The 12,996-nt window shown below is 53.0% G+C and overlaps 1 protein-coding gene across 1 annotated transcript in view; it reads left to right on the forward strand.

The window, feature by feature from the left end:
• The first annotated feature begins 9,770 nt into the window (after positions 1 to 9,770).
• The window catches only part of Grik5 (glutamate ionotropic receptor kainate type subunit 5), a 114,329-nt gene continuing 111,103 nt past the window's right edge, over positions 9,771 to 12,996 (forward strand). The window contains exon 1 of the mRNA XM_045134181.1: positions 9,771 to 9,920. The gene's annotated coding sequence lies outside the window, so the exon portion shown is untranslated. The remainder of the gene's footprint in view (positions 9,921 to 12,996) is intronic.

Raw genomic sequence — 12,996 nt, forward strand, 5'->3', positions numbered from 1 at the left:
TGGAGTTTGTTTGCAGCAGTACGAGGCCCTGATGCACCCGTTCTGTGTCTTTCTGTCTCTCAGTAATATTTTATTTATTTATTTATTTTGAGAGAGACAGAGAGTATGGGCGTGCCAGGGCCTCCAGCCACTGCAAACGAACTCCAGATGCATGTGCCACCTTGTGCATCTGGCTTACATGGGTCCTGGGGAATCTAACCTGGGTCCTTTGCCTTTGCAGGGAAGCGCCTTAACCGCTAAGCCCATAATAATTTTTTTTTTTAAGTTCACTAGGAAAACTTACATCATTAAAAAAATAAACAGTGCTGGAGAGATGGCTTAGTGGTTAAAGCACTTGGCTGTGAAGCCTAAGGACCCATGTTTAACTCCCCAGATCCCATGTAAGCCAGATGCACAAGGTGGCACATGTACCCAAGGTGGCAAGTGCTTCTGGAGTTTGATTACAGTGGCTGGAGGCTCTAGCACACCAATTCTCTCATTAAAAAAATAAATTAAGAAAGCCAGTCTGTTGGGCTTGCCTCAAAACCAAACAAACAACAACAAAAGTAGAAATTGAGTCCAAGGTCAGGTTTACTGGAAAAAGTGCACTTGCCAAACTGCCCACATCTTGTCTCTCAGATAAAGAAACAATCTGAAGCTGGGCGTGGTGGCGCAGGCCTTTAATCCCAGCACTCGGGAGGCACTGAGTTCAAGGCCACTCTGAGACTAAAGAGTGAATTCCAGGTCAGCCTGGGCTAGAGTGAGACTCTTACTCAAAAAAGAAAGAAAGAAAGAAAGAAAGAGAGAGAGAGAGAGAGAGAGAGAGAGAGAGAAAGAAAGAAAGAAAGAAAGAAAGAAAGAAAGAAAGAAAGAAAGAAAGAAAGGAGCAATCTGAAGCTGGGCGTGGTGGCACACGCCTTTAATCCCAGCACTCGGGAGGCACTGAGTTCAAGGCCACTCTGAGACTAAAGAGTGAATTCCAGGTCAGCCTGGGCTAGAGTGAGACTCTTACTCAAAAAAGAAAGAAAGAAAGAAAGAAAGAAAGAGAGAGAGAGAGAGAGAGAGAGAGAGAGAGAGAGAGAGAGAGAGAGAAAGAAAGAAAGAAAGAAAGAAAGAAAGAAAGAAAGAAAGAAAGAAAGAAAGAAAGAAAGAAGCAATCTGAAGCAGGGCATGGTGGCACACGCCTTTAATCCCAGCATTTGGAGGCAGATGAAGGAGGATCGCCATGAGTTCAAAGCCACCTTGAGACTTCATAGTGAATTCCAGGTCAGCCTGAGCTAGAGTGAGACCCTACCTCAAAAAAAAAATCTGAAGTCCAGTCATTTGCCCTTCTGAAGCCAAAAGGCTACCCAGGCCATTTTCCTACCTGTGACTTTGGACAAGGTGATTTCCTGTGCCTTACTTTCCTCATCTGAAAATGGGGATAGCCATAGCCTTTGGCTCAATGTTGTGAGGCATTAAGTAAAGGCCGATATAGAAGGCTTTTAAATTTGTGTGTGTGTGCGTGTGCGTGCGTCAGTGCACATGATGTGGAGGTCAGAGGTTGATGTGGGGTGTCTTCCTCAGTTGCTCCTCACTGCCACACTTTTATTTCATTTTTTGTTTTGTTTTTTCAAGGTAGGGTCTCGCTGTAGCCCAAGCTGACCTGGAATTCACTATGTAGTCTCATGCTGGTCTTGAACTCACAGTGATCGTCCTACCTCTCCCTCGCGAGTGCTGGATTAAAGGCGTGCGTCACCATACCTGTCTTCCTCACTTTATTTTATTATTATTAATTTTATTAATTTATGTATTTATTTTATTTTTTGGTTTTTCAAGGGAGGGTTTTACTCTGGTCCAGGCTGACCTGGAGTTAACTGTTTCGTCTCAGGGTGGCCTTGAACTCATGGCGATCCTTCCACCTCTGCCTCCCAAGTGCTGGGATTAAAGGCGTGCGCCACCAAGCCTGGTTTAACAAATATTTTTATCGGGCTGGAGAGATGGCTTAGCGGTTAAGCGCTTGCTTGTCAGGCCTAAGGACCCCAGTTCGAGGCTCGATTCCCCAGGACCCACGTTAGCCAGATGCACAAGGGGACGCACGCATCTGGAGCTCCTTTGCAGTGGCTGGAGGCTCTGGTGTGCCCATTCTCTATCTATCTGCCTCTGTCTCTCTCATCTGTGGCTGTCAAATAAATAAATAAAAAACAAAATTAAAATAAAATTTATTGATTTTTTTGCAAGGAGGGAGAAAGAGAATGAATCAATGGATGGATGCATCAAGGTTTCTTGCCACTGCAAATGAACTACAGTTGCATATGCCACTTTATGCATCTGGCTTTACATGCGTACTGGGGAATCGAATCTGGGTCATCAGGGTTTGCAAGCAAGTGCCTGTAACCTCTGTCTGAGCCATCTCTCTAGCCCCTCCCCCCTGTTTTTCTTAGTTTTTCAAGGTAGGGTTTTGCTCAAGCCCAGGATGACCTGGAATTCACTATGTAGTCTCAGGCTGGCCTTTAACTCACAGTGATCCTCCTGCCTCTGCCTCCTGAGTGATATAGAGAGATAGAGCTGGGGTTAACAACATGCACCCCCATGCCTGGTCAGCCCCTCTTTTTTTTTGTTATTTTATTTTTTGTTTTTTTTTCAAGGGAAAGTCTTGCTCTAGCCCAGTTGACCTGTAATTGGTCTCAGGGTGGCCTCAAACTCACAGCCATCCTCCTACCTCTGCCTTATTATTTTATTTTTCAGAGAGAGAAAGAGGCAGAGAGAATGGGCACACTAGGGCCTTTCAGCTGCTGTGAACAAACTCCAGACGTGTGCACCCCCTTGTGTCCATGTATGGCATTGCATGCCTGTGTCACTTTATGTCTGGCTATGTGGGACCTGGAGATTCAAACATATGTTCTTAGGCTTCACAGGCAAGCATCTTAACTACTAAGCCATCTCTTCAGCCCCAGCCCCTTATTTAAAAATATGTTTTTCTCTCTCATATATGGAACCTAGCTACAAATGTTTGGGCTTGTATGTAAGTTGGGATAAAACTTGGTAGCAGTGGCTGGGCGTGGTGGCGCACACCTTTAATCCCAGCACTTGGGAGGCAGAGGTAGGAGGATCACTATGAGTTCAAGGCCACCCTGAGAACACAGAGTGAATTTCAGGTAGGTAAGACCCTACCTTGAAAAATAAAAACAAAAACAAACAAACAAAAAACACAACTTGGTAGCAGGGGCCAGTGAGCTAGAGAGGGGCTATAGAGATGGGAAGAGAGGGGAGGATTTAAGAGGATGGTACTGTATATATATAAGCAGATGGAGATTATTGGAGAGAGGGAAGGCCTAAGTGGGGTTAGGGGAAGAGATTGAGTAAAGGAAGGGCAGGGAGAGGGTTAATCATAATCCAAGAGGGTATGAATAAGCCATATGGAAACCTACTTTTTTGGACAGTGGTGCACCCAGAAGCCATAGATTGTTACTAGAAAAGTTTCAGTGCCAGGGAGGGGATACCTCCCAGTGAGTTGTTGGCCAGGGAGGTCCCTGATGCCCCCAAAACATTATAGGCCATTACCGATGCTCTTGATTTCCCACCAGGAATAGATGGTAAGACCCTATTGCTGAAGACTCCACATACTTGGGCTGCAAAGTCGCTGAGAAACCCTGCTGGAGCTGAGCTGAAAACCTCCTCCCTGTAGACCAGCTGACAGAAAGCTGGAAAAAAGCTACACTGCATGCAGCTTCCTGGGAGAGAGAGAAGTCATCAATGGAGATAAACAACAGTGGACACTGCAAGCCTTAAGTTTGGCCAGTTATGCCAAATGAGGCAACAGGTACAATAGTGGCATGTCTGTTATGGGGAAAACTAACTGCTCTGTAATTGGACTGAAGACCTGCTCCATGGGAGGGAATACGTGCCTGATACTGAAAACCTATGATGGGGGAAGTCATGAGCCCTTGGGGTATAACGCCTGCTGGTGTCTGACTAAATGCATGTATTATGCTCACTAAACTGCCCAGTAAGCACTTTTCTTAATATATTAAAATCAATAATATATTAATGCTTTTGGTTAGAGAAGCTTGTCTTTTTCAGATGGTGGTGACCTAGGGATGACTCAGAAGGCACCATAGTGTTGGGAAGAAGTGACAGCAGAATGTTCAGCACTGAAGAATCTCTATCACACCTTCCAAGGCTCAGGGTCCGTTGCGGAAGAGGTGGCGGAAAGAATGTAAGAGCCAAAGGAAGGGTAGGACTCCTTACAACGTGCTCCTCCAGACACAAAATGGCCTGGATATCCATGACCTCATACTGCCTGACACAAGACCATCATAAGAGGAGGGAAAGATGATATCAAAATAAAAGAGAGACTGATTGAGAGGAGGAGGGGATATGATGGAGAGTTGAGTTGTGAGGGAGGAAGGAAGTATCATGGTTTACTGTCTGTAATTATGGAGCTTGTCAATAATTTTGTTTTGTTTTGTTTTTGTAGGTAGGGTCTTGCTCTAGTCCAGGCTGACATGGAATTCACTGTGTAGTCTCAAGGTGGCCTTGAACTCACAGCAATCCTCCCACCTCTGCCTCCTGAGTGCATATTACATGGGGCATGCCGGGATTGAACTCGGGTCTCCGTACTTGCTTGGCAAGCACTTTCTCCACGGAGTCAACTCTCTAGCCCTGGGAATTTTTGCGTGTGTGGCATGCATGCGTGTGTGCATGTGTGTATGCATGTTCATGTGCATGTGGAGGTTGTGCATGTGGGTACGGAGACCTGAGGTGTATTTTCTCAGGGTCTCTCACTTGAACCCAGGACTCGCCTGTTCGACTTGGCTAGCCCCTCAATCCCATCCTTCACCTCCTGAGCACCGGGATTACAGACAGGCCACCACACCCACCTGACACTTGCGTGGGTTCTGGGGATCTGAACTCGGGTCCTCACGGTTGTGTGGCAGAGCACTCTTGCCCCTGAGCCATCCCCCTGTGGGTGTGTCTGTCAGTCTTTCAAGGAGCCTAGTGATAGCTGGCATCTGAATGTGTGAGGAGGCGCTAGGTGAGTCGGGTGTGGTGAATCGCAGTACTAGGGAGGCAGAAGTAGGAGTTCTGAGGCCAGCCTGGGATTCCAGACTGAGTTCAAGGCCTGCCTGGGCTAGAGTGAGATCCTACTTCAAAATAAAAAAAAAAGAATAAAAAAGCATACAATAGGCATTATGTCCAGGGTTTTCCAGTGGCTTCGCGGTTAAGCGCTTGCCTGTGAAGCCTAAGGACCCCAGTTTGAAGCTCGATTCCCCCAGGACCCACGTTAGCCAGATGCACAAGGGGGCGCACGCGTCTGGAGTTCGTTCGCAGTGGCTGGAGACCCTGGCGCGCCCATTGTCTCTCTCTATCTGCCTCTTTCTCTCTCTGTCTGTAGCTCTCAAATAAATAAGTAAAACTAAGAAAAATTAAAATTAAAATTAAATTGCATTATTTGGTTTAATCCTCTCAGTTACTCTCTACGGGGAAAAAAAAAAAAAAGACATTTCTCCTGAGTTTACAAAGAAACAGACAGGTGCTTACTTGCAAAAGCCTGTCATCCCAGGTTCAATTCCCCAGTGCCCACGTGGAGCCAGATGCACAAAATGGCAACCATCTGGAATTTGCTTGCAGTAGCAGTACTCAGTCTCACTCTCTCTCTCTCCATGCAAATAAAGTGAGAAGGAGAGAAAGCCAGGCGTGGTGGTGCACGCCTTTAATCCCAGCACTCAGGAGGCAGAGGTAGGAAGATCGCCATGAATTCGAGGCCAGCCTGAGACTACATAGTGAAATCCAGGTTAGCCTGGGCTAGAGTGAGACCCTATCTCAAAAAAAAAAAAAAAGGGCTGGAAGGATGGCTTAGCAGTTAAGGTGTTTGCCTGCAAAGCCAAAGGACCCAGGTTCAATTCCCCAGGACCCACGTTAGCCAGCTGCACAAGGGGGCGCACACGTCTGGAATGCTTTTGCAGTAGCTAGAGGCCCTGGTACACCCATTCTCTCTTTCTCTCCCTCTTTCTCTGTCAAATAAATACATAACAAAATTTTAAAAAAATAGCCGGGCGTGGTGGTACACGCCTTTAATCCCAGCACTCGGGAGGCAGAGGTAGGAGGATTGCCATGAGTTCTAGGCCACCCTGAGACTCCATAGTGAATTCCAGGTCAGCCTGGGCTAGAGTGAGACCCCACCTCGAAAAACCAAAAAAAAAAAAAAAAAAAAAAAAAGGTGGCTGGAGCGATTGTTCAGTGGTTAAGGAACCTGCCTGCAAAGCCTAACAACCAAGGTTCTATTCCCCAGTACCCACATAAAACCAGCTGCACAAGGTTGCACATGCGTCTGAGGTCTCTTTCTGCTTTCAAATATATATATATACATATACATAGATACATAGATACATATATACGTATATATATATATATATATATATATATATAAACTGAGGCCCAAGGAAGTTATATTTGTTTGTTTGTTTTGTTTTGTTTTTCAAGGTAGGGTCTCACTCTAGCTCAGGTTGACCTGGAATTCACTATGTAGCCTCAGGGTGGCCTCGAACTCACAGCGATCCTCCTACCTCTGCCTCCCACGCCCGGCTAAGGAAGTTATGTGTCCAAGTTCCCATAATTAGGAAAAAGCAGGATTACAACCCAACAGTTGTCCCCCTTCCCCCCTCGCTCTACACCAGGTCTACACTTGTTCCCCTGGCAGGTAGATTGTCTAGTATGTGGTTATATATTGAAAGTCCAAGAGGAGCCGGGTGTGGTGATGTACGCCTTTAATCCCAGCACATGGGAGGCAGAGGTAGGAGGATGGCCGTGAGCTCGAGACCACCCTGAGACTACATAGTGAATTCCAGGTCAGCCTGGGCTACAGTGAGACCCTACCTTGAGAGCAAGGACCCACAGGCAAAGCAGTAGGTGGGAATTAGTGAGCTGTGAGTTTGTAAGTTTAGGGCCTATGTGCTCAAATGCTGTCTGGGTTTGTGGGGTGAAGTCATACGTACAGGCGAGAGCCCCAAGTGCAGCCAGGCTCAGCCTTTGACAGGCTCTGCACTGTTGGCAGGTTTGGGCTCCATCTGAGGCTACCCTGAGAATTCCAGGTCAGCCTGGGCTACATTGGGACCCTACCTCGAAATACCAAAAAAAAAAAAAAAAAAAAAGTATTGAAGTTAAGTTGGCTATGTCCCTTCAGAGGGACAGGAGATAATCAACGCCTGCTGGGACATTCTAGCAGTTTGGCTCTGGACAGGGCTAAAGACAAGATCAACATGGGGGTTGATATGTTAGCAAAGGCAAGCCTGGGCCTGGGGCCGGGCTGGAGGTCAGGGGGTGTGTTAAGGAGGCTGTAGGCGTGTTACTTAGTAAGGGGAGGGTATGTGAAAAAAAAAAACTGGTGGTCCCTAAGGGTCAGGTGGTATGTCACAGGCTTGTTGAGGACGGACGAGAGCATAGGGCTGCCCATACCAGGCCCCTGTGTGGTGGGAAGAGTGGCCACGCCACGTGGCATCCCTGTGTGCGAGGCATGTGGGTCACGTGTGCCGGGCGCTGCACGTGAGGGTGCCGGTGTCTCCTCCCCATCACGAGCATGGGGGTGGTGGTGAGTCACGGGCTCAGCCTTCAGCACCAACTGTCATGTTCCTTCCCCCCAAATTTCACCAGCCCCCTCCACCACCCTGCCTGGCACACCACCACCCAGCCCCCACTCAAAGGTCTGTGTTGGTTCTGTGTTCTTTCCCCTGTCCTTTTTGGGCTTCTCCTAGCCCCCGCTCTGCCCTCCAGCACCCCGTCATCGCCTTCCCACTCCTGTGCCCGGGTCACTAAAGGACGGCGCCCCTTCCCCCTACCCACACCTCCCAGTAGGACCCAGTAAAGGATTTCTCTTCTCTATGCACTGTGGACAGTTAGTTAATTCTCCTTCTCCTCCCCTCTCTCCTCCGTGCCCAGGGCATCTTCTTTTGCCTGTGCCTGACTTGGGGACCTCCTGCCGGTCTCCTAGCCCTCTCTGTCCCTGCCCGCTCCAAGGTTGCCCTTCCTCCCTGTAGAGCATCCCAGCGCCCAGCAAGTCCTCCCTGCTCCTGCCCTCGCCCTCTTCTCTGGCCTCTCCCCACCTCTCAAAGGGGCCTCTGTTATCCCCGGGCTGTTCTCCTGTCCCCCACCAGCCTTACTTTCTTGCCCACTGGCCCCCTTACGGACTTTGTTAGGCCTTGGCCCACCTCTGTTGGCTCTCCATGACTCTCTCTGTTGCTGTGCATTTTTTTCTTTCCTTTCTTTCTTTTTCCTTTTCTCCATTTCTGTACCACCCCCCCCTCTCCCCTCTCCCCCTCATCACCAAGGCGGGGCGGCCTCCTTCTCCCCCACTTCTTCCCACCACCGCCCGCCTCTGCCTCTCATCTCTCCACAGGGCTCCCAGTAGTGCCCAAGGGCTGCCTGGGCAGGGCGGTGGTATAGGTGTGGGCATGGAGGGGGTGGCACCCGGGGAGGTCTCATCAGCATTCCTCCCCGCTCCCCCCCACCACCACCACCACCCTGCACACGCGCGCACACACACACACCCCACAGCTAGCCCGGGCCAATACGGTCTCCCCCTCCCCATCCTCTCTGCCTCCCCTCCCTCCTTGCTCCCTGCCTGCCTCCCCTCCCATCCTCCCGCCCTCCTCCCTCCCTCCCTCCCTCCATCCCTCCATCTCTCTCCTCTCCACCCCCTGCGCTCCAGGACCCAGCGCGGGCGGGCAGGCGGGCCGGCGGCCTCGCAGGGGAGGCGGCAGCGGTGGCCGGCTGGCCGGCGGGCTGCGGCCAGCTAGCGGGGAGGCAGGCCCGCTTGGACGGGGGGGGGGGGGCTGGTGGCGGTGGTGGTGGACCCCGAGCCCGCCAGTGGCCGGTGCTCGCGGGGCGGGCTGTGTGTTGGGGTGCGTGCGCGCGCGCGCGCGCGCGTGTGTGTGTGTGTGTTTGGGGGGGACATCAGGAGTCAGTGGCCAGGCCCTCCCACTGAGCGCGGGCCGCCCCAGGGACACCCCAACCTCCTCCTCCTCCTCCTGTCCATCTCTCCACCTCATCTGCCCACCCTTCCCGCCCCAGCTCCTGTCGGCCTCTCCCCGTGGGGAAGGGGCGCTGTGAAGCCCTTGCCCATTTGTCCAGCTTCTCCCTGACCACCTTCCCCGGACCCCCCCCCCACCCCTTTCCTCCTCCTCCTCCTCCTCCTCCCCAATCATGCTGGGATCTGGGGGACTGTGGGCTTGAAGACTCCCAAAAGGCCCTATAGCTACATCCAGGGCCTCGGGGAGGGGAGGGGGGAACCCCAAGGCTCTGGGGGGAGGGAGGGGGGGAAGGGGGCGACCCCCTCTCCCCCCCCCCCGGCCGTCCCTCCCCTCCCCTCCCCCGCCGCTCCCGATGGCCGGCTCGCTGGTCTCCGCGCAGTCCTCGCCCCCTGTGGCCCCCCCAGGCCGGCCAGGCTAGGGGAGGGGGCGGGGGCCCTTTCCTGGGCCGGCTCCCCCTCCCCCGGCTTTGCCCGAGCTCTCTCCCCCCCACCTCCCTCTATTCCTTCCGTTCTGTCACCTTCCTCTCCTCCTTCCCCCTCTCCTCTCTCCCCTTCTCTCCTCCATTTTCTCCTTTCCTTCCTTCCTTCCCCCCCCCTCCTCCCCGCACCCTTCCTTCCCCTCCGGGCCCGCCCTCTGCTTTTTTTTTTTTTTTTTAAATTTTAAATTTATTATTATTATTATTTTTTTTTCCACCTGTCCTTCTTCCACGGGGAGACACCGTTTTGGATTAGTTGAGGACCACCGCGGGCGGCGGGGGAGGGGGCACCCCACCCGGAGGATTGCCCTCTCCCCCCCCCACCACCACCTCCCCCCCCCCCCAGCCACACCACCGCCACCGCCACCCGGCGCACGCCTGAGCATCATCTCCAATCTCCCGGTAGTCTTTTCCTCCCGGGCCTCGAGGGAGCCCTCCTGTCCGTCCCACCAGGATCCGTGAGTGTCTGCAGGGCAAGAGGTGGTGGTGGTGGGGGGGGGCGTCGGGCTGGGTCCTGGAAGGCAACCCCCACCCCCACACACACCCCACCCCACCTCCGGGGCTGTCTCTCTGCACGCCTGCCACGGCCTCTCCATCCCTGCGCCCCCACCATCAATCAACCCGTGCATGGCAGGGACCCTCCTGCCCCACACTAGGGGCCTGCTTCCCACCCTCGGGTCTTGGGGGGGGTGAGCCCCCCATTTCCATTCTCAGGGACCTTTGCTCGCCCTTACTTCTGGGAACACAGCTCACACCCGTCCTCAGACTTGCCCCAGCTTCCTGGGGTCCTGTGTGTGTGTGGGGGGGCAGGAAAGCTAACTTGTGGGGTCTCCCTACCAGGAGCTCGGGGCATGGTCCAGGCCCAGCTCTCTCTGTCTGTCTCTCTCTCTTCTGTCTTTCACTCCTCTCTCTCTCTCTCCTTTCCTCTGAGCCTCCTTGCCATAGGCTCCTATCCCACTACACCTCCTGAAAATGACTTTCTCTCTGTGTGTGCTTTAAATTAAATTAAATTTTTTTTTTTTGAGTCTACATTTCATGTGTCCTTTGGGGCCTGTCTGATTCTGCCCAACTTCTCTGTTCTTTGCTGTCAGCCTAACCCTGTCTCCATGTGTCTCTTGTCTGTCTGTCTGTCTGTCTGGCTGCCCATCTTGTCTGTCTCCCTGTGTGTGCCCATGCCGGTCTAGTCCTCTTGCCACCTCTGTCTTTCCGTTTTGGGCCTCCTCCCTCTCTCCACCTCGGGCTTCCAGCAGAAGCCACCCTCCAGGGGCTGGTTTCCATCTCTTACTGGTGTTCCTCCCTCCTCAGACCCACCCTGGAGCTCCAATCCCTCCTCTGGCCCCCGCTGCTCCATTTCCCTGGTTCCTGACGGCTTTTCCATCCCCGTCTCAGAGCCATCCTACCCAACAGTTTTGCTCCCGTTCCTCCCCACGTCTGGGGGCTTGTGGGGCCTGGAACCTTCTGTCACCCCCCCCCCACCCAGTGGGCATCCTGAGTGTCTTGTCTGTGTGGGGGCTACCGGTGCTTGCCCAGGCCATTCACTTTCTCCCCGGACTCTTTCCCCCACCCCGAGTCTGTGTGACCGTCTCTCCCTGTATGCCTCTCCCTCACATCTTTTCCTCCTTCTGCCTTTCTTTGAACCTTACTCTCTTCTTTAGACTGCTGTGCAGTTCCAACATTCAACCCCCCCCACATACACGCACACACGCGCGCGCACACACACACACACACACACACACACACACGCTCGCCCTGTTTCAGACTGACTGTCTCTCTTCCCAGAGTTCTGTTGTTTACCGTTCGTTTGTTGAGACTGGGTCTCAAGATGCGGTCCAGGCTGGCCTCGAACTCCTGATCTCCAAGGGCTGGGGTTAGACTCTGCTCTGTGGTGGTTCTTACACTTGCCGGGTGTCATTCCTCTTTGGACGCTCTCCCTCCCCGATTTGCCTCTCTGTCCCCTGGGACCTGTGGGACCTGGCCCCTTCCCTCAGCTCCCCTCCGTGGCTGACCCCTCTCCACCTTTGTGTGCCTGGCCCGCGTCTCAGGGTCTGTGAGTCCCAGACGTCGCTCGCCTGCTGGCCCTTGCGCATCCTGTGCTGGTGTTTGTTTAGAGACGGGGCGCTGGGGGCGGGGAGGGGGTGCCAGGGAGGTGTATATCTCTACAGCTGCTCTGGAACTCACTATGCAGCCCAGGCTGGCTTTGAACTCTCAGTGTTTTGTCTTCCTGCCTCAGCCTCCAGCGTGCTGGGATTACAGGTATGCGTCACCATGCGCCCACCTTGGACACTTTCTAGGCTATCCCTGTCTGGCCTTGTTTTCCACTTAGCAGCGCTTTCGGCCTGTCTGTCTTTCTGTCCTGGACCTCGGGTCCATTCGCTGCCTCTTAAGTCTGTCCCTGCGTGGCATCTCGGTCCTTTCGTTCCCACCTGTCTGCCACCTGTGGGTCCCTGCCCTTCTGCCCTGTCTGTCTCTAGGCCCTGCTCCCCATTTGTCCCACGTGTCCCTGGGGGGTCTCAGGAGAACTTCCCCTCCTTCCATCTTTTCCCCTTGAAAGCTCTTCTTCCAGTTTTCCCAGAATGCCCTGCTCCTCCACCTTGGTCCGGCCTCACAGTCGGTCTTAAGCAGCTCGCGGTTTTTGCCCAGCATGCCCTCCTATCCCGGCCCTCCCAGAGTCCCCGGAGAGTGGTGACTTGCTCAAGGTCATCTCATGAGATGAGGGCAGAGATGGGGGGCACTGGTGGGGCGCCGTTTCCCCTTGGCCTGGACTTTCCTGGCTGTGGGAGCTGATTGTAAGCCTCGGCTTGCGACTCGGCCCTTCCCTGGCAGCGGCCGTTTTGTGGAATGTCACCAGCTGAAGCCCTCCTCTCGTGAGGCTTGGGGGAGGTGTGGAGAGATGCCAGGTGTACCTGGGCCTTAAGACATTCCTTTTTCCACGGAACATTCCCCTGGGCTATGGCCCACAGTTAAGTCCCTGGTGCTGACCAGACCTATCCTGTCCAGTAGTGCCTTGCAGAAGGCCTGGGGTGCCCAAAGCAAGCCCTGACTCCATGAAGGTAGAGAGTTGTGGGGAGCAGGACTGTGCCAGCCCACTTCTGTCAGCTCCCCAGAACAAGCTGGGCGCAGTGGTTTGGCGCCCACCTCCAGAAGGCAGCTCCCTCCCAACTTCACTTGCTTCCTGTCCAGCCCTCCCTGGTCACCTCCTGAGTTGTCCCCCCCCCCCCCGCCCCTTCATTCTCTGTCTTCCTCTTCCTCTGCTCCACTTATGCCCTGGTGTCCCCTTGGATGGCCCTGTTCCCTTCTCCCTGCTTCTGTCTCTTGTCTCTTTGAGTATTTTCATCTTCCTGCCTCTTCCCTTTCTTTCCCTTCCTTGCATCTCCAACTCCGTCACTGTTTCTCTGTATTTCTCAGCTTTGCTTTTTTTTTTCCCTCACCTTCCCATTTTGTTTCATATCTACCTGTCTGTTTTCCCCTTCCCTTCTCCTTTTCTGAGTTCCTCGTAGCCTCTCTTCCACTTACTATTTCTTCCTTTTTCTTCTA

Source organism: Jaculus jaculus, chromosome 14 (assembly GCF_020740685.1).
Source record: "Jaculus jaculus isolate mJacJac1 chromosome 14, mJacJac1.mat.Y.cur, whole genome shotgun sequence".
Lineage (NCBI taxonomy): Eukaryota > Metazoa > Chordata > Mammalia > Rodentia > Dipodidae > Jaculus > Jaculus jaculus.